Source organism: Protopterus annectens, chromosome 8.part1, assembly GCF_019279795.1.
Source record: "Protopterus annectens isolate FY-2018-M chromosome 8.part1, PAN1.0, whole genome shotgun sequence".
Classification (NCBI taxonomy): domain Eukaryota; kingdom Metazoa; phylum Chordata; order Ceratodontiformes; family Protopteridae; genus Protopterus; species Protopterus annectens.
The window spans coordinates 229,951,231-229,974,488 of record NC_056742.1 but is presented as its reverse complement, the minus strand read 5'-3'; positions in this window follow the sequence as shown (position 1 = coordinate 229,974,488).

Below are 23,258 nucleotides of genomic sequence, written 5' to 3'. Positions count from 1 at the left end.
CACCCTATGATCCTGCATTCTAAACAGAATAGAACTGCTATACAAAAAATAATTAATTCATTTTTAAAGCTAATGACATTTAAAATACAGATATACATACATCACTGACAGTGGCTTTTAAATTCTTCGATTAGAAATACCTTGAATGTGTAACAGAAGGTTCCACTTCCGCCTTCTTAGCCTGATGACTGAAAAACTGTTCCTTACAACTGTCTGCAGTGAGAGTTGATCCTAATGCATTTTAATAATAATAATAATAATAATAATAATAATAATAATAATAACAATAATAAAAGAATGATCTATTGCTTTAAAATAGTTGCCTAACATCCATACAGTTGAACCAGAAAGAAATCTCTGAAGAGATCCGGTATCATGACAATTAAAATTAAACTGAGACCTGCATGAGTGGAGTTAAGTAGATTTTTATCTGCACTTTTATCAGATAATACACAATTTAAGGTAATTTGTTTGTGTTGCATTGAGCAATATCTAGCTGGAAGTTGTGACTGTTTTTTCAGTAGGTCTTATACAAGTGGTATTTTCAGTTAAGGCTTGTTAAAAAACCTGCATAACCAGTGATAAGTGGGGGTAGTTTACCTCATTGTTATTCGGTTTCTGTCTTATACAAGTGGTACAGTGAATTGTTTTCTGTTTAAACTGTGAGCTTTGGCCAACTGTGACCTGCATGAGTGGAGTTAAGTAAATTTTTATCTGCACTTTTATCAAATAATACACAATTTAAAGTAATTTGTTTGTGTTGCATTGAGCAATATCTAGCTGGAAGTTGTGACTTTTTTCAGAAGGTCTTATACAAGTGGTATTTTCAGTTAAGGCTTGTTAAAAAACCTGCATAACCAGTGATAAGCGGGGGTAGTTTACCTCATTGTTATTCGGTTTCTGTCTTATACAAGTGGTACAGTGAATTGTTTTCTGTTTAAACTGTGAGCTTTGGCCAACTGAGACCTGCATGAGTGGAGTTAAGTAAATTTTTATCTGCACTTTTATCAAATAATACACGATTTAAAGTAATTTGTTTGTGTTGCATTGAGCAATATCTAGCTGGAAATTGTGACTGTTTTTTCAGTAGGTCCCCACCCCTCCCTGTTTTTGTCTTGGTGTTAATCTTGGTGGCTTTGAAACTACCCACCCCTCTTGTAAATTTGCACTTGGATACTCCTCCTGGGCCCATCTCATTTGCTCACTGAAAAAAAAAAAATTGTATCTGCTTTTACTGTATTTGTGTTTCTTCCTACTTTATTTTGCTTTTGCGTCATCTTAAAAGTACTCAGTTGTATTTATTACTGCTTGGTGTAACTCATTCTAAGCCTTTTAGTTTAAGCACTTGGGCTTCAGACCAGTTGTTTTACATTAAGAAGGTTTGTGGTCTGCACTGTAGTGGCAGGACAGGTAGCTTACATCCTTCCAAGTTGGGAACTGCTGATTGAGGGCTCAGTGTCTGTTATTCTAAAAGTGTATTAATTCTGGTTTAAGCACTTGGGCTTCAGGCCAGTTATTTTACATTAAGAGGGTTCGTGGTCTGCACTCTTGTGGGAGGAGAGGCTGGACTCTGCCCTTCTAAGCTGGGAATTTCTGGTTAAAGGCTTATAGTGCCTGCATATTTGAACTGCTTCTTACTGAAACTGGTACACCTTGTTTGCTGTAGCATAGACTAGATCCAGGCCTGCTGAATCTAGCTTTGTTTGTATAACTTGAGCACTAATCCAGGCATTCTTTAAAGTATTCAATTGTATTTATTACTGCTTGGTAATAACTTGATTAAAGTGTAGCTATCATTCTAAGTCTTTTGGATTAAGCACTTGGGCTTCAGACCAGTTTTACATTAGGAAGGTTTGTGGCCTGCACTGTGGTGGCAGGACAGCTAGCTTACATCCTTCTAAGTTGGGAACTGCTGATTGAGGGCTCAGTGTCTGTTGTTCTAAAAGTGTACTAATTCTGATTTAAGCACTTGGGCTTCAGGCCAGTTATTTTACATTAAGACGGTTCGTGGTCTGCACTCTTGTGGGAGGAGAGGCTGGACTCTGCCCTTCTTAGCTGGGAATTTCTGGTTAAAGGCTTACAGTGCCTGCATATTTGAACTGCTTCTTACTGAAATTGGTACACATTGTTTGCTGTAGCATAGACTAGATCCAGGCCTGCTGAATCTAGCTTTGTTTGTATAACTTGAGCACTAATCCAGGCATTCTTTAAAGTATTCAATTGAATTTATTACTGCTTGGTAATAACTTGATTAAAGTGTAGCTATCATTCTAAGTCTTTTGGATTAAGCACTTGGGCTTCAGACCAGTTGTTTTACATTAGGAAGGTTTGTGGCCTGCACTGTGGTGGCAGGACAGGTAGCTTACATCCTTCTAAGTTGGGAACTGCTGATTGAGGGCTCAGTGTCTGTTATTCTAAAAGTGTATTAGTTCTGGTTTAAGCACTTGGGCTTCAGGCCAGTTATTTTACATTAAGAAGGTTCGTGGTCTGCACTCTTGTGGGAGGAGAGGCTGGACTCTGCCCTTCTGAGATGGGAATTTCTGGTTAAAGGCTTATAGTGCCTGCATATTTGAACTGTTTCTTACTGAAATTGGTACACCTTGTTTGCTGTAGCATAGACTAGATCCAGGCCTGCTGAATCTAGCTTTGTTTGTATGCTTGTTGTTTGTTTGCTTGTTATTTCCCTGAAACACTAATTCCACCTAAAACGCGGCTTTTCAGAGCTTCTGTGGATCCCTAGTGATATCTGCATTGCTTACTGTACTTATTTCATTGTTTCACTTGAATGAAAGTTACTGTTTGTCGTTTTTGCATTTAAGTTACCTGTAACACATTGCATTTAAGTTACCTGGCACTTGCTCACTAAAGCAATTATATAAGTCAGCACTAAAAAATTAAAAGCACTACACCCTCACAAACTCCCCTTGAGTACCTTGTTCCCCATTGGTCCTTTTTTCAATTATAAAGGAATTCCCAATACTATTCTATCATGTCCAAAGGTCAGTTGTCAATCTCCTCTCTGGTTCAGCTGGTGAATCTGGGAATCTTGAGGCAATGTTACAACTACCTCATGTACACAGACAACCCTCTCCTCCTCCCAGCAAATTCCAACACATGTGAGAGATGCAACCATATAGCCAAACTGGAGGCTAAGCACTCTCAACTCAGTACTGGCGTAACCAGTCAGGAGGAAAAGGAAATCACACTCACTACAATTCCAGTCTCACATAGACCTACCACGACAGCAAACCAAACACACAAAAACATACTCGGAGGCTCTAAATAAAAATCTGCCTAAGCAGGAGAGACCTCCAAAGCAGACACCCAAGCAACCACTACCCCAAAACAAAACATGTGCAACACATAGCTCACAAAGCCAGTGTGCCGAACAGTCACAGCCCTTAAGGCTAAACAACACACCTGATACACTTGTAATAGGTGACTCTATCGTCAGGCACACTGACGTCCCGCTCACCAGGCTGAACAAGGAGAAGGTCACGGTGAGCTGCCTGTTGGGCATTAGGATCCGCCACATAACACAAGCACTCAGGTCACTCCAAGGCAAGTACAAATATGACTCAGTCATTGTCCATGCTGGTGTGAATGACCTGAGACGTACCTCCCTGGACTACATGAAAAGAGACATAGAGGAGCTCTCTGAGCATGTAGCCCAGGCCGGTATGACCCTGACCTTGAGTAGCATCTTACCCTCACCAAGAATGATGCCACAATATGAAGACAAGATGATCAATTTCAACAATTGGCTTAAGTATTGGTGTCATTCAAAGGGGATCCAATGCCTGTCAGCCTGGGATGACATGCTCGACAAGCCACGATGCTTCACTAGGGACGGCTTGCACCTATCACCCCTGGGCTTTCGGATATTGGCAAAGGCTCTTGCTACCCCATAGTGCCTTTTTTAGGCAAGGCTCAAAAGACAAACCCACCTCCATAGGTATCACAACGGATAAGAAACTAAGAGTAGTGCTACTCAACGCCAGAAGTCTAAACCTCAAGATGCATGCACTTGAAACTCTCCTTAGCATGGAGAACATCGATATCTGTGCAGTAACAGAAACCTGGTTCAAGGTTCCCGAGAGCACCCCAGCACTACCAGGTTATACCTCATACCATGCTTTTCGGCCCCAAAACTTGGACCGAACCACAAAAGGAGGGGGAGTATCAATATTCGTTTAAGATACCCACACCTCCAGGTTGGTGGCACAGCACGAAGCATCAGAGACTATCCATGTGCAACTAACAGTGGGTAAAACTGCCTTCCAGTTTATAGCCTGCTACAGACCACCCTCCCAAACCCAGGAACTCCACTCAGCCTTCCTGAGAACACTGGAAAATATGAAGGTCTCTCCAAACACCATTATATTGGGTGACTTCAACTACCCAAACTTAGACTGGGAGCATTACTCTAGCTCAAACACCCTAGCCCAAAGGTTCCTAGAATTTATAAACTCAAATGCTATGGAACAACTTGTTACCACTCCCACAAGAGGAGAAAACATACTGGACCTGATCATCACCAACATGGGGACCCTATGCTCCAGACCAGAAGTGTATCCCTCACTGGTAAGATCAGACCATAAACTAATCTCACTGGATATTCACATCCCGACCCCACCCCCTGCCCAGAAAACCACAGTGAAAAACTTCTCTAAAGCAAATTTCACACTCCTCAAAACCAAGGTGGAATCCTTCAAAGCCCCCGGGCCTGTGGGAAATGTGGCCCAGACCGCAGAATCCTTTATAAACGCATTCTATGAACACCTTCAGGAATGCATGGATCATGCAATCCCAAATAAAACCAAGACCCAATCCTCCAAAGGCAGACGCCCTGTCTGGTGGACCCCAGCCATAAACAAACTATACAATAGAAGGAGGAAGCTACTACATGATAGAGCAAAATCCCAAAAAGGGAAGGCATCTCTGATCAGTATTAGCAAAAAACTACGGGCACTCATAAAATCGTCTAAGGCCAGCTTCAAGAGAAAAATTGCACAGGACACTAAGGATAATCACAAGGCTTTCTTTAGTTATGTTAGGAACCTGGGTGGGAATTCCCAGATATGCTCAGAATTAGTCCAAAATGACAAAAAATACACTGAACCCACAGACATTGCCAACATCCTAGCTGACAGGTTCAGCGCAAACTCCCCCTCCCCACCAAAAGGGCAAATATCTATCCCAGCAGAGTGCTGCCCCCCTGACATCTCAGATGCTCAGGTAAGAGCCGCCCTCTCCAAAGCAAAAAACACAGCATCAATGGGGCCAGATGGTGTCCCAGGCTGCATCCTACATGAACTCCCAGAAGAGCTAAACCCAAACATAAAACTACTGTTCAATCTCAGCCTTACTACAGGATATGTACCCAAAGAGTGGTGTACAGCAACGGTGGTCCCTTTCCACAAAGGTGGTGCCTCAACGGATCCTGGAAACTATTACCCCATAAGCCTGACAGGCTTGGTCTGCAAAGCTATGGAAAGGATCATCATGGACCTTATAAATAAAGATATTGGGGACCTACAGACACTGGATCCTATCCAGTTCGGCTTTGTTAAGGGCAGATCCTGCCTCTTAAAACTGGTCGATTTCTTTGAAACAGTCACCAAGGCCATTGACGAGGGGAAGGTGGTCCACACAGCCTACCTGGACCTCGCAAAAGCCTTCGATACAATACCCCACTCGGGCATTATAGATAAGCTCACCAGCTTAAATATAAACCCCTATGTCACTAGATGGGTTGCAAACTGGCTCAAGGACAGAACCCACATGGTTAGAATTGCTGGAGCCATGTCAGACTCCAAACCAGTTACAAGTGGCGTCCCACAAGGCTCAGTCCTGGGACCTCTCTTGTTCGGTATATATTTCTCAGAGGTACAGGCCAACACGGAAGGACTGTGGCTGACCAAGTTTGCAGATGACTGCAAACTGGGCACCATAATCGACTCTCCAGCCGACACAAGCATCCTCCAAAAGGGCCTCATAGAAACAGATAACTGGTGCCAGAGCCATGGCCTCAAGCTAAACGCCAAAAAGTGTGTAGTCATCCCCTTTGGCAAAAACAAAGTGCCCATAAATTACCACATAAGTGGTAATCCATTAAGTATGGAAGAAGTAATTAGGGACCTGGGGACCCAAGTTGATAGCAATCTCTCATTTGACAACCACATGGCCAAAGTGGTTAGAAAAACATTTTATATAGCCCACCTAATCATGAAGGGATTCACATCTAGATCAGGGGAGGTCATCATGCCTCTTTACTCATCCCTCATCAGGCCCATAATTGAGTACAATGCCCCTTTTGGGATGTACCTTACCAGACATCTGCAGCAACTGGAAAGACCCCAAAAGTACCTCACCAAGAGGATCAAAGGGCTCAAACAGATGCCATATGCTGCCCGGTTAAAGAAACTCCAGCTCTACTCAGTGGCATACCACCTGCTCAGAGGCGATCTGTGCCTGACGTATAAAGCCATGTCCAACCTGGAATTAATGGACATGCTGCACCTCAGAAAATCCAAATCCCATCGAGCTACGCGCTCGAGAGACTTGAACCTCAGCACTGAAATAAATAGGACATGCTGGAGGGACAGATTCATAACCCAGAGGCTCCCTTCACTCTGGAATAAAATCCCAGTCCAGGTTAGGCACAGTCCCTCATTGACTCTCTTCAAGAGGAATCTTGATGAGTGGATGGGGATCGAGGTTTACCTGGTATCACTTCTGTGTCACTGTTAGACAGAGGCACAGTATACTAACCTCAAAAAAGGGCATAGCAAAATTAATTTAAAATGGGTGGCGAAAGCCAAACACACTCTGGCTAGGCTTATAAATGCCCTAGGGCAGATAGCCTAGTATGAACCTATGAACCTATAAGAAAGTGAGATGGTAGCTCATATATGTCACTGGTGCTATCCTAAGCTGGAATCCAATAGACAAGAACCCCTGGGTTACTGCAATAAGCAGGGAGACTCACAATTTTCTCTGGAAGATATTTTCCCCACTCAGTTGTAAGACACTCATTGGCTGTAGCAGCAAATAGTGAATGAGGATCTGGAATTAAGTTCTACGAACAATGCATGAGGTTATAAATCCTGCATGCAGTTCATTATGTAACTTTCCCCCTGTGATCCAAAACTCATTCTTATGTTCCAGTACCGGCTTGTTATTATGCTTTTTAAACAAAAGATTCTTATTAGATCAGCTTTTTTTCTACTGCTGCTGTAAGTTGTGCTGATTTGTGGGTTGTCAATTAAAAATGACTCCAGTCTTTTAAGGAAGTTACAATCTCCTGAGTACTTGCATATATAAAGGGTCACATCTAGTATCAAATTCCATCTGGCAGTTAGCACAGAGGTTTAAAGCTTTGAGCTGTTAACAAGCTGTTTCCTATAGTCTACAGTTTGATTCTCTTAACCTCCATTTGCCTACGGTATGACATTTAGCAGGTCACTTGTCTGGACAGTGCTCTGAGGCAGTAAGGAATTAGGCCATGCTCCTCAGTGATCACCTGGATCATATCCCTAGTAACTTCCTATATGCATAAAAGCCTATTCTTGGATGTCATACCCCTTCTGGAAGCAATAAAGGATTACTTTGTTATGTTCTGGAGATTTGTCTGGTAACTTCACTGTTGTAAAATGAAATGATTTATAGTACTTAAACCTCACCAGACTTGGCATTGGTTAGTTACTGATCCTGGTATTCCTTTAAAAAAGCATACCTAATATATCAGTGGTTCCCCTACCTTCCCACAATCCCCCTGCAGTATTACTAGTCACTCCTCATCCTGATCCTTCTTGTCACTAAGACAAAACTGCAGTGAAGCATAAAAGGATGTGTGTTACTGTGTAAGAACATTAACTTCCAGGGTGGGGGTCACAGCATGGGAAAGAGCATGTTTCGACCTCCTTTGTGAGTGATGTTATAATGTAGCATATAACCACAAAGTGACATGTCTCTAGAGTACAATAATTCATTTTTATTAAAGTATGTTTCATTTGGCTATGTATTAGCATAGTGAGATTACATAATTTTGCCTGTGGCTCTATGCTAACAATTGTTTAGAATTTGTACTGCCATTATACAATAAAGAAAATCTCAGGTTTTTTTGATGGTGTCATTCCTTACGCTAACACAAAGTGGTATCCTTACTGTAAACACCGTCTATAGGCAGGCATGTCAGTCATAACTAACAGTGGAGATGTGACAAGATCTAACGCCTCACTGGACTAAAGACAGTGTAAGAGAGCTGTGGGGTGTAATGCCAGGGAGCTACAACTTTTTAGGTTGTGTAAAATATCTGAAAGAACTCTACACAACCAAGCACTGCATTTGTAAAGGACTTAAAGACCTTTAGTGAGGGTAAAAAAACTACCACTTCACCATGTATTCTCACCATTACAAATACAGTTGCTCAGTGACAACAGGAAGTGAAAGAACTGCTACACTTTCAGCAATTCTTCTTTTACACTTTGCATGGGAGAAAGATTACTGGTAGGGGAAAGGACTGTTACCTGAAGATGGACTCCATCTGTACAAGTGGCAGTTCTTATTTATTACATTACACAGGACTGTAACTGATCTGGAGGCAGTGGGGATAGAACACATACCAGACATGGCTACACTGTGGTGCACTATATGAAGACCAATGAGTATACACATTACTACATGGAACTCATGTCAGGATTTATCACTGTGCTATTTGGTCATATGTTCCTGAATGGATTAAGGCAGACAGATAGTGAGGGAAATGGAGATATGTTTTGGAAGATTCTGTTAACACAGTCCAGTGTGTCCTACATCGTTTGGCAATTAATTGAGCATGAGTGACCTCTCTGAGCAGGTAAAATCATGATTCTTTTTTGTCATTTTTTTATCTTTGTTGGACTGACTAGTTAGCTCTTCTTGTCAGCAGCTGACTGATTTATTCCCTCAGTGTTATCTGTTGACCCCCCCCCAACATAACACACACACACACACACACACACACACACACACACACACACACACACACACACACACACACACACACACAAAACTGCATCACAACATTCCCCCTTCCAAAGGAAATGCATAATTGGTTACCAAAGTTTATTTCTAGTGAAGTGGAAAGTGAGACATGGTTGTCAACTAGCTGTCATAGTTGGCTTTCACACATCTAATATTCCCTCTGCATGCCTATTTGTTCCTCAGTGTGTTGTGTGTGCTGTGTGCTCTTAACATGCCCCATACACATGTGCACTGGCTGCTGTTATGCTCAGATCCCTTACCTGTGGTGGAGGCCTATTCTTCTGATCACTTGCAGCAGTGACTCCTAGTGAGTGGGAACTTTGCACATGTCCCTCTGACATGAATTAGTTATCAGCCACTCACTTTCACCTTCCTTAGCAGGCATCTACCAGTCATCAGGAATGTTTCTTGAACCCAAGGTGCTGGCAACCCAATTATTGCTGCTCAGCTCCTCTGTGTCATGGAACTGCCATTAAATCCCTAATTCTTGGTGTATGGATTTGTTGGGAATCCTTTTCCACTTTTGTGTCTTTAACACTTGCTTAATTTAGTGTCTGACTCTGAACCAATCATCTTTTGATAACATTTTGATGTTATATTATATTACATTTTACCTCCATTTTAGTAGCAATATCAGCTGCATTTTGTAGTTACATTCTACATTACTTTTTTCATTTGGCCTACTTGAAAAGATGATGTATTAATTCCTCTAAACTACTTTCTGTGATAATATTTAAAATATTCTTATTTAATATTGCCCTAAAACCAGTGATGCTACATTATCCAGTAATTTTCACAGACCAGAGTCTTTCTAGTACATATATTTACTTAGTGGATGCTTCCATATTTTCAGTTTCATGTTGCTTCCTGTTTACTTTTTAGCATTTGCCTGCTTGTATAGTGTGTGTATATACTGCTCCTGGCAAATACCATAATAGAAAAAAGCAGGTAATCTCTGGTTTTAAACGAGCATGTCTCCTGCTAACTATGTTCCACAGTTTTGTAGCCGTACCTGAGTTAATATCTGCCAATATCTAGCACTTGCTGTAAAATAGTCAAATGTTATTGAAAATAAAAGAACTTACTAACTTAAAGGACTTTAGATGAAGCAAACAAACAAATAAGATACTTTTCTGCAAACACTGTATTTACTGTAAAACTGCTTGTAATACAATTTTTTAAATGCATTTTATACCTTTAATAAGCGTATCTCCTTTCTCCAAGGGGTGAGGAAAAGGTTAACACAGATTAGTTCCAGAATTTCAAATGCCTTGGCTAGATCTTGTAAAACATGAATGTCCTTTTTTCCCTTCCTTTTGACATAGTCCTCTGCAATTTTGTAAAAGTCAATGATGTGAAATCTGTCAGATGCATTTTCAGGAATGTCCAGAAAGCATTTTCCCTTATCTGTGACATGCTCATCATTACAAACTACATATTTTCCTTCCAGCCAGTTAGTCTCATAAAAGTTTATAAAATCCTTAAGAACTTCTTGCTTGGTTGTTACTTCAGCTATAGATTCTTTCATGCTTCCAAAATAATGGGTTGAAGTAAAAAAAAATATATATATATATTTAAGCAGAAGATTAAAGTTTCAGGCAGTCTAGATGACAAGAACAAGGAAGCTGATGTGTTTTTTCACTTCATGTCGTCTGCTTTCTCTCTTATTGGATTGGCCAGTTAGTGCAGTCTGCATGTCATTTGTATGTGCTGTGCCAATCCTCACCATTGTTAGCAGTGAATAATATACTCCCATAAGGAAATTACTCTAGCAAAAGTAAAAGCGAAACACATGCTCAGTTTTATTTCTGCAGTTAACCCTGTTAAGTCTGTTTATGTTCTAAAAGTCCACTGAGAAAGTGTAAAATAAAACCATGTTTTCGGAGCTTCATAGCTTAATTTGTACTTATTATTAATTTAGCACTTTTCTCAGTTTAAGTGTGCACCATAGATATTTCACTTGTGACTGTTGTGCCTTCAGTCTTTATTATGACTCTTATCTCTTCCCAGACCTCTTAAAATGAAACATTATGACTGCCCACTGCAAGCTATGTTAGGCAGTTTCTTTGCATTTGACATAAACATTTTATGTGTGGTAAACTGAGTATTTATTTCTGTACCATCAGATAGTAAATATCACAGAATATCCCTATAGCAAAAGTAGCTGGGTGGGAGTCAGTGATCTAGAAACTGAAGTTAGAAGGAACTGGACCGGTTGCTCAATTAAATGTGGTTCAAGAGTGGTCACTGAAGTGCAATTCCTGCAATATGTACTAAAACAGAGAGCGTGTTGTATCGTAGGGATTTCTCCTTATCCTGAAATACTACAATCTCATATTTAGTATATCTAAGTAACTGGACTGTTGGGAGCACAACCTCTCACTTTGGGAGTGGGGTGCAGGGGGAAGTCCCCCAGTAAAAATACTTTTAAAATATTTTTTTTTGTGTCAAGTTTTAATAGTTTTATGACGTACTGCTCAAACATACAGGTATTGTTACATTAAAGTTACTTTTCTGACATGGAACCCGAAAGACTCTGCTATTGTGGTAATGAACGTTCATTGGTTCATAAGTTCATAGGACGTACCATACCATAATGGAAAGCATAAGCTGGAATCTGTACATAATTATATATAGTTTGCCAATGGCCTTTTGGCCATTCTGGGAGTGGTACTTCTAGATTAAATACGATAACCACTCATGACAGTTTTGTTTTCAAAGAGCTGAACAGAGATATAAACTTCTTGGCATAATTTCAGGAATGGTCGGATACTCAGCATACTCTAATGACAAATCTAAAATTGCCCCCTTACTGTGCTGTTGTGTTCTTCTGCTTGTATATGGTGCTCTGTTCATTACATTTCCTCTTAGGCAGCTGTTGATACTTAATGAAAAAATATTTTTTCTCACCTACTTTTGTGGGTTTTGTATAGAATGTTGATCCTGGGTACTCGAGTCTTACTAGTTGTTTCACAACTAACTGATTTTTTGTATGCAGGGTGGCAGTTAGGTTCTATAACATTGTGACCTTTGCTGCAATGATTTAAGCCACATGCTTAGTGTCCACAGGAGCAGCCTTATGTCAACTGGTGCCCTAGGCAAAAGGGCTCCACCCCGCCCCTCACTTCACCTGGTGCCCCCATTCTGGTCTACCTGCACCAAATAAATACCACAAAAGCACCCCTGCTTCAGCGGCGCCCTAGGTGGCCACCTAGCTGATCTATGCCTAAGGCCGGCTATGAGTGTCCACTATTAGTAACATAAACAAGAGGTACTCTGGTCTGTGTCTTCCATCTGGGTAGTGCTTGGAAATCAACTTTCTGTCCTTTAAGTCCTACTGGATCATTCACTCTGGTCAGAGTATTACACTGAGAATCTTCACAAGTGCTTGCACTGACCTTCCAAGGCTTCATAACTGTTTCCCAGCACAAATAATGCAGGGATGTACTGGAATTCAAGCAGAGTGCACTATAACACTGTGATTTACAGCACAAATGCAGCACAAACTGTTCCGGTCTCACAGCACTGTGTTCACAAAAGATGTTGTTCATAGAAAGAGCACTATATTTGAAAAGAAGCAGTAAAATGCAGTTGAACTTATCGCTTAAAGTGTATGTAGATAAATCCTGGGGTATCTACTAAAGACTTTTCATTTTTGCCAGTTATTTTGAGAAAGAAACATACAACTTGAAGTGTACTTGAATGTACTAAATGTGATTCTGTTAATCTGATTATTTTTAATTGTGTTGACATATGCAAAGTGTCCCCTTCACCAAATTTTCTTTAGTGTGGGGGACCCTAACTTGACTGTCAGTTTATTCATGACTTACTTGTCTCTAAAGTGCCAGTATATCACTTCATGGATGACATTTCAGACTTAACAGTTTACAGAATGCTGCATTCTTTCAAGTGCAGCTGCTATACCTGCAGACAGTAAACTGTATATTACTACAAATATTTCTGCAGTAATTATAATTCCTTCTTAAATCTTTCATCCATTTTAAGTGGGCATTTAAAATTTAACACAACTGAATTGGTTACTGTTATTCATGCAACTCATGTAAAGTTGTTTGTACATTCAGTAAGCATGATTTGAATAATATTGATATGCATTTTGAAGAAAAGCACTCAATCTCCAATTTGTTAATTTTTACTGATACTCTGTCATAAATATAAATTGATTAAAGTTTGAGACCTGCTTATTTCACCTTCAGCCTTCAGTCTTTCATCAGCTTACTTGGATGGTCTTTTTCTTCTGCTCTTAGAAAGCATATCCCTTTTGCAGTACTTACCTGAAATATGACACTTTTTTTCTGTGAGCTTATAATTTCTATTTATCTAACTTTTGTGACCTTTAAGCCACAAATATAGGTTCATGGGTAGGTACTAGATTATCAGCCCAAGGGCCTAAGTAAGCCTAGCCAACAAGGTTCCCTGGCTTATGCCACCCAAGAAAGTTATTTTCCTGTGCCCCTGTCGAGCAGAGCCACAGAAGTGATTCCCGGGGTATATTTCATATTTCTCATTTCCCATCAAGATTTTTCTTGAAGAGTGCTAATGAGGAACTTTGCTTGACATAGATGGGTATAGGTAAATAAACACCTCATTGCAGGTCTTGAATCCAGGAGCCTGTACACTAACAGCAGTTAACCACTAAGCAATCGCAGCTATAGTTAAGTACACATCCTATCTCACTCAGCATGCTTTATTCTCATTCCATTCCATTTTAACTGCTGTCAGTATTTCCCCGGCCTGTAGGGAGCATTGACATTTTAAGTCATTAACACCTTTGAAAAAGTGCTTGGTGGTGCATAGGTTCCATAATTCATTCTTCTGATCTGTCACACATCAGACCCTGTCCCACAGCCATTAGTTACTGCAGGGTTCTAATTCTAATACCTAGACAGGCATCCTAGTGGTCTGTTGTGTATTCTACTTCTGATGAAATTAGGATGTCCTCATCACTGAAAATGTTCTCTGATAATTGACAAACTGAACAATCTCATTTATTCTTGCAGGTATAACTATCAACTGTTTGGACTTTTGCTGAATGACCAGATTCTAAATAGTAAAATAGACTATAAAAATGAAATTTATGAATAAATAGAACTTAATATATGGCATGCCAAAGTCTGTCACAATAATGTTGCATAAACAAATAAAACTCTGTAAGTGGGATAACCAAAGTCTGCAACAAAAACAAGAATGCAAGTTAAAAATGAAAGATGAAAGCGAACAGCAGCCTAGGTGTAAAACTTAAAACAAGGATGATTAATCTCACCACTGCAAGCAAGCTCAAAATATATACATCTTTCATTAGCTGTGGAAGCAAGCCAATGTAGAACATTTTCTTTTCCACAAAGGAAGTATATTTTAGAGGTTTGGGCCCGAAATAAAAAAAAAATAAAAAATAAAAGAAAAAGTGAATGCCAGAAATAATTTATAACTGTATCATGGAACCACCAGCAACCCTAGGAGGTGGAACACAGAGACCATAGTGGGCTGTATGAGATAATGTGCTACTTCAAACTCAAGACCTATATGGGTAAGCAAACTAAACCAAGATAAGTCTGAGATATGACATAAATGACTTTTCCACCAAACCTGCTGGTGTTTTGGAAGGACTCTATAAACATATTTTCAAGGAACTAGGGGATGTTGAAAATGTCCTCAGCAGGGCCAGCCTTAGCTGAAATGGCGCCCTAGGCGAAGTACTACTCCAGCGCCCCTTAAGCCCCACTCTCTCCATACTAATGCACACCCCTATAAGCCACACCCACAGGTAGGCCACTCTCCAAGAAGGCCACTTCAGTCTTTTCCTTCAATTATTTAAATGCAATCATTCGCATTTCAAATTATCCTGGCTAAGCTAATGCATTGCCCATGGAATAAACTCTTTTTTTTTTAACTCAGGGAATGCGAACTTGCGAAGTTAAATATGCATCATTGAATGTTGGATTTCAACTGATGTTAGAAACAAAGCCAGCATTAGAATTCTTAATATTAATATTTAAAAATCACCTTTTTTTTTCTTCTTAAAATTGATTGTAAATTTGAGAAAGGCAGTTGTATTGTGTAAGTGTTTGATAAAATCGTAGACATAAACTTCCACCATGTCCCATAACATAACAATATTGTCCAGGTATATTAAATACAACTTGCAATATTGACAAACAAAAATCATAATTAAAATATTAAATACTTCCCAAGTATAAAGTAGCATGTTTGCATAAAGTGGGTCATATCACCCCATGGATATTCTTATCATTTGCTTAAAGGTTTCCCCTTCAAAAAAAAAAAAAAAAAAAAAACATATAATTTTTGTCCAAAACCATGGAAATGAGATCCATATTATGTTAATTTCTCGCCATCTAATAACATCACAAGTTAGAAGGCCTTCAGGAATAATCTGGTACCCTCCTCCATGGGTTTACAGGTAAAAAGTCCTATAAGATCAGTTATGAGGGAAACTAAATCTTCATTTCATGGGATATCCTTTAATTTCCTTTAAAAATTACAACAGTCCTTTAACATATAAGTATGTTTGTGAAAAACAGGTTTTAGGATTCTAAATACTTCACTATAATAGGTGGTCTAAATGGTGGCTGTTCAATACCTAATGCACTTTCAGTATCCCCAAATTAGTGGGGGGTCACTGATTTGGAATTTTTCAAAAACTTACAGTTATTAAGTGACATCTTCCTGTCAATAATGTAATCATCTAATTGTAAATCAGTTTTTCTATATGAAATATGAATTAGTTTTCTAGACACACAGGTGTAAGTCCTTTCATCTTGCAAAATATTAAACATAACACCAGAATAATTGATTGCATCAGAGATGACAATACCACCTCCTGTCAGATTTCACAATGCAAATTGATTTGTCAGTCTTAACAGAACCTAGAACAGTCTAAGTCCTACTGAGGTTGAAGGTGGTAAAATTTAGTTTTCTTCCTGCTAATATATAAAAATCATCCTCAAAGGCTTTTTAAATGCCTGAACAATAGGGTACAAAGCAGGATTAAATACACTTTTCTTTTTAAATCCTGCACCCCTATATGTATCGCCAGATACTTCTCTCTGTGTACTTCATTAAAATATACTGCTAGATTCAATTTTTTGATGTACAGTTTAAGTTCCAGCAATGACTCAGTTATAGAGTTCATAGATTAGTACTAGGTTAACTGCCTTTGTGGACCATTTTAAGCCTAGCCAATTACCCCACGTAAGAATCAAACCCTTCACCTTTGGTTTATAAGGTAAATGCCTTAACCATTATGCCAACCAGAGGGGTATCTAAAATTGTCTAATAAAATAGACAGATGGCTATAGTTAAAACTATTAAAAGTATTATGTGATAGCACACTGCCATCAAAATCAGATTTAATTACTTCCTCTTCCCTCTTTCCTTTCCTCTGCCCCTGTCCTCCTGCCTCTCAAATTCTGGCAGGGGATACACGGAGTCCTTGACATACCAGGTGTGAGTCTATGTTTGAGGTCTTTTCATTTGGTTGGCCTGAATGAGTCTCCAACTACTCCATCTTCTGAAGTGGAGGAAAATCCTTGTGATTATTTAAATTACAATCATAATCAACCTCTTCCCCCATTAGCACTTGCCTCATTCTCTCCAGGGAACTGATATTACAAATAATATTATCATTTCTGCTGTAATGTTTAGACCTTTGCAAATTCTCACCATCAATCTCATGATGTTTTGTATTTTTAATAGGATAACCTACCTTACTTTCATACTGTTTAACATCCTTATCAATTTTCATTTTATGCTTATTAAGAATAATTGCACTTTGCTTATCTACTTATCACATACATTATTGTACAGTCATGCATAATTGTCAAATAATAAATCATACTTGATTTTGCATGTAAATGTTCAATTTCATAAGTTCAAAATTGTGACAATCAAACAAATTCACAAATTCACAAAAGCAATGTAAATAAGGCTCACCATTCCCATATTATTAGGAAATTTAGTAGTACATAGACCTTCAGATACAATCTTACATCTCAAGCACTTAGTCAGGTAAGCGTTAGACATCTGGGGGAGGCTTCCTGCAGCACAGACAGTTGGGTTAATAACTGTAGGGGTTCTGCATAGTGCTAAGCAGCACAATATGGACTAATATTTGGACTAAATATTTTTATAATTTTTGATGCTTTGGGTGTGATGTTCAGAGTCATATGAAGTGTTAGGTGCTACAGAAAGTTTAAAGACAGGAAAATTAATTGAGGGTTAATTAGCCCAGTATTGATGCTGATTTATTAGGGAGGTTCAACATTATAACAGAAAATGCCTTCTTCCTGCCTACACAAGGCTAAGGGAAGGACTTTTAATTAACTATTTTTAAGCTCTATTTATGTGCTAATTTTTGGTTAAATTTAGAGGGTCTGGCCTTCAAAGGAGCATATGCAATTAAAAGACTGATCATACTGCTTAAATGCTTTAAAGATTGTTCAAAGACTTTTTCACAGATAGATATGCAGTCTGACAGTTACTTCACTTTTGTACTAGCGTTTATCAACTAATTCAGCTAATGGATTGCTGAACAGAAGTTACACTTATCGTTAGAAGCATTGTGTTACAGCATAACAAAGTCCAATGCTTTGTTGTCGTTTCTTGCAGGCATTGCTGTCTGTGTGCACTTTGTAAATGTAAGAAAGTAAACTAGGAATTTCAACGTGAGTTCAACAGTAAGCATCAACACATAACTCACACTTAATAACAAGGAAACTGCAATTCTGTTGTTCATTAACTGACTAACAGTACTCCAGTGCTTCGTTAACAGCTACTTTTATATTCCACTTGGGATATTAATGGCATCAGTGGTTCACTTAAGCACCTCAAGTACCTCATAGGATCTAGTGGGAGCAGAAATTACTTAAAAGACAATTGTAAAATGATTGAATAATACAGTGTTTATAGATAGCTATGGTCTATGGCAAGAATTTGGGCTTTTAGAATTTGTCATGTCTAACATTCTTAAGCTCAAATCTTCCTCAAACATGTCTGATAAATTTATCTGTGTCTCTCATCAGCTAGCTCCTATATTAAACTACATTATATTGTTTTCTAGCTTTTCTTTTCTTGTTATATTTTATTTTCATCTTGAGGTATTGAATAATGGTATAGCTTTAAATTGCTCTGTTCAGTAGTCATAGATTAAAGTTGCAAATGCACTAGTCTGTTGTCATAGACTGTAGCTGGTGTAACACCATAATCTTTGAATACTTATTCATATATATATATATATTCATATATAAGCCGAAAGACACAAACAAACTGATTCAGTTTAACTGAATGAGCTTTTCATACTGCAGTAGCGTTGTCACTGCACAGTAAGACGTAGTCCCGTTCGATTCTCAGCTAAAGCGTCTTCTGTGTGGAGACATGCATGAAGGGGTGTACCTTCGTTGAAGGTTGTGCATCAGGGCTGGGCTCCTTAAGGTAACAAACTCGTGTACCGTAATTTTTTTTTTTTGCGAGCCAACCTGCAGCTGTAAGTAAGTGGGAGGGTGCTCACCCCTCTCTCGCTATGGATCAGACTTCCTGAACAGGGAGCCAAGCGAGGGGAATTTTATTAATTAAAATAAATAAATAGTTAAAAGTAGCACCCTTTCTGAGGCTGGCCTGTACGGCGCCCTAGGTGGTCGCCTAGTTCGTCTATGCCTAAGGCCGGCCGTGGTCCTCAGATGATTTGAGAGGGACTCTCTCTGTTATAACCATGCCCTGCAACAAGGTTGTAGAGGGGTGGAAAAGGTAGATACGAATGGAATGGTCTTAAGGAAGAAGAAAGCAGCTACAGTAGATTCAATAGTACATTATCACCTCAAACCAAAGTTAAAGCGAGGAAAGGAAGTGTCCCCATTTTCAAGCTGCCAGAAAGTAAAAAGAGGATGGAATATCTGCGAATGTAATAAAGACTAAGGAAGGACTTCCAGCAGTATGACCCATAACTGTGAGAGCAAGGAATCAAAGCAGAGCTAAGAGATCTCCAAAGAAGTGAACAGATGAATCAGGCTGCTTTAGACACAGAGGAAGGGAGTCTAAAACTGACTGAGCAAGAGCTGTACAGCCTACAAGTGAGATAGATAAATAGATAATAGGAAGGGCCAAGGAGGAGGAGATAGAGTGAAAGCAAGAAACTGTGAAGAAATAAAAGGTGACATGAAGAGATGGCAGAGTAGTACATAATGGAAGATTGATGACCAGAAAAAAGGACTTATGAGTATGGACACTATCTGGTTGGCAGGTCACAAACTGAAGATACAGTGAGAAAAAAGAGAATGTGGTCCTTCGTTACCAACAAAGAATGTATGGTAGGCGGTATTACCTAAATTTTCTTAGGCAGTCTTGAGCTCTGTAATGCAGCGCACCTTTTGTCCATTTCTTCTTTACAACATTGGTAACAAAGAAAATCTCAGTCCAACTACCAAGGACAAAGATAACAGCAAATCCTGTTAGGACTGCAACTCAGATACTTAAGATAGGTATGTTACCTAGTGAATGTGTAGTGGTGGTAAAATAGGCATGTTGTTACCTAGTGAACATGTGTAGTGGTGCTAAAACAGACATGTTACCTAGTGAACATGTGTAGTGGTGGTAAAATAGGCATGTTACCTAGTGAAAATGTGTACTGGTGGTAAAATAGGCATGTTACCTAGTGAACATGTGTAGTGGTGATAAAATAGGCATGTTACCTAGTGAAAATGTGTGCTGGTGGTAAAATAGGCATGTTATCTAGTGAACATGTGTAGTGGTGGTAAAATAGGCATGTTACCTAGTGAACATGTGTAGTGGTGGTAAAATAAGCATGTTACCTAGTGAACAAGTGTAGTGGTGATAAAATAGGCATGTTACCTAGTGAACATGTGTAGTGGTGGTATCAGAATGCTGAAGAAGCAGTGGGGATGTAAGCCATCTTCCCCTTAATTTGTTCTCTTATGAAACATTACTGCTGGGAGTCTGTGCTCTACTTAATTGTGAAAGGATCTCCTTGTAATAGTTTATCAACCCATGGCGTCATGCATGGTGAACCCCATAGCTTAAAAAATGCACAAAGGCAGTCACTCTGAATGAAAACATTGGCATCTATTCTTATAGAGGCTGAAAACACCTTCTTCATCCCCATAACATGCATTTGACAAACACATGTACTGTACCAATTTATCTTTCTTTCTTTCCTTTTTTTTTGTATACTGAATCCCTTGAAAGTGGGAAGTACATTCCCCTGGTCTGTGGTATGCAATCACTTCTACTGAGTGACACAGAAGATCTAGCTTGCTTAGTTGTTCTTTTACCTACTGGATTATTACTTAAGTACGCTTATTCCTCCTCCCACAAAATCACTCCAGTAAACACACTCTTAAATGCACCCTAAACTTCAGAGAACAGCTAATTTTTCACTACACATACTTAAAAGTAACTCTAACTTCAAATACAAAATCCACGCTAATATAATGCAAGGATGCAAAATTCAGAAACAAAACACATAGTCCAAGCAGCTTTTTATACTTCTACACAGAACAATTATGCAAATACCAATAAAACAAATAAATCAACAGCCTACTTCCTTCTAGATCCTATGAAACCTCTAAAAATAACTGCACTTGTAAATTCCTCTCTCAGTACCCCCCCCCCCCCCCACTCAACAAACAGCCCAAACTCCCAACACACAGTTCTATCACTGACTCTCTCTTTTCAACCAACAGTCCACCCCCCAAAAAAATAAATAAATAACCCCAGGAAAAAAACACAAAAATTTCCTTCACAATCAAAATAACCTTACTCATTTAAACCCAGGTCCAATTTATATTGCAAAAAAACATGGCAACTGCACACAGCGTGTTAAATAAATAGCTCCCTATTGAAATGTCAGCACTCAAAATGCAGAGTGTTGAAAAGCCAAAAAAAGAGAAACTGAAAACACATGAGAAGAACGAATCCTGAAAATTGCTTTTCTCATTTAAATTTTATGTACAGGGATTGCAAGTCCCCCCTGCACCCCTCATGAGGGGGCAGCCCCTTATATTTACCAGCTCCAAGATTACCATACCTTGGATAAGAGGGAATATTCCAAGAAATAGCCATCTTGGATTAGTATATGTAAATCCATTCTTTCAGACATTCTGTCTGCTTTTTGAGACTCACTCTAGTGGAATACAATGTTTCAAATGGTTACCTTAATAAACTTGATCAATTACACTCAGCATGTTAAATAAACTAGATCAACTACACTCATTTATTTCAACTAATAACTTAGATAGTTTAGGTATCACAGAATCCTGAGTGAGACAAGACACCCCCAACCACAATTTCTACTTCCCATGCTGCTAAATTGTATTCAGCTCTAGAAAAAATATTTCCATATAAAAATGTGTACACATTGTAAAGGTTAAACAAAACCCCACAATTAAAGATCAGAACCTTAACTGGACAGCTATTACCCTAAATCCCTGAATCTCATAGATTCATAGATTCATAGATTATTACTAGGCTAACTGCCCTCATGGACTACTTTAAGCCTAGCCAGTCACCCCCTGTGAGAATCAAACCCTGCACCTTGTATTTCTAAGGTAAGCACCTTAACCATTACGCCACCCTCCCACCCCCCAAGCCTGGGTAATAGCTTATCTCCCTCCCCTAACCAACCCAACCCATCTAAATTTGAAGCACTGATTCACAGCAACTTCATGGACATGAGCTATTACAAACTGTTTATCTTAGGGTACTTCAACATGAATCTACTGCACCCCAATAATGCAGACCTGAGGACTTCCTATCTAGCCTTAGCCTAACCATGCTAAATTAAAACTTTACTAGACAAATGTAAACACAGGAGACCACTCACTGATAGACAGTGATCACTACTGAACCCACACAGTGGTCACTATTGAACCCGCAAGTATCAAGAACATTTCCATTCTTCTACCCCTAAATAAGGTATGATCAATATGTAAGTTCTGGAGAGGGTGACTGATAAATGGATACGCAGAATAGTAGAAAGTAAGATGGGAGATGAGCAGTTCAGATTCAGATCAGGATTCAGCACAACTAACCTGATGTTTGCAGTGAGACAGATAGTCGAGAAGAAGCTAGAGATGAGGAAAGAGTCTAACAGGGCATTCCTACACTTGGAGAAAGCATATGACAAGGTCCCAAGAAAGCTGATTTGGGCAGTACTGCAGTGGTTTGAAGTCCCAGAAACATTGGTAGAATTAGTGCAGGCTATGAGCAAGGACACAATGACTCAGGTACAAACAGTGTACGGTCTCACAGAGGGTTTCCCAGTGGAAGTGGGTGTGCACCGGGATTCTCCTCAGAGCCAACTGTTGTTCATACTGGTGATAGACTACATTAGCAAACAGGTCGGAAGGGATAAATCAACAAAGTTGCTGTATGCAGATGATGTGGTATTACAGTCAGACTCTGAGCAAGAACTTTAACAAAAGATATGGGAATGGAATGCAAAAATTATGGCACATGAGATGAAACTAAGCACAGATAAGATAGTGGTAATGGTAGCAAGTTGGAGAAATCAGAATAAGCTGCCAATTGAGATAGTAGAGAAGATACTGATACAAGTTAATAGCTTCAAGTATCTAGGAGGGGTGGTTGAGGAGAAGAAAAGTCTGAATGAAGAGGTCAAAGCTAGAATCAGAGGGGCTGCAGCTAACTGCCACAGAGTCTCAAGTGTAGCGAATGACAGAAGAATGACAAAGAAGGTGAAAAGTAAAGTGTACAAGACAGTTGTGTGACCAGTACTACTGTATGGTACAGAAACCTGGACAGTAAAGGCAGACCAGATGAGGAAGTTAGAGGTGATGGAAATGAAGTATCTCAGAAGGGTGGTAGGATGCACTCTATGGGACAGATGAAGAAATGAGGACATAAAAACAAAAACCAAAGTAGCTCCAATTGCAGAAAATGTCAAAGAGAATAGATTATGGTGGTATGAACACATGTGCATAAAAGCAGAAGACAATCTGTTGAAGAAGATTTGGGACAGACAGAAGGAAGGTAATAAAAAACGAGGATGTCCAGCAAAGAGGTGGATAGATTGTATGAGAGAACATCTGCGACAGTCAGGTATGAGTGTTGAAGAAGGCAGGAGTGTGGCACTGAATAGAGAGAAATAGCAAAAGTTAACATGATACTCCGACCTCATGTAGAAAATAGGAAAAAGGGGATGATGCTGATGATGTTTATGGTCT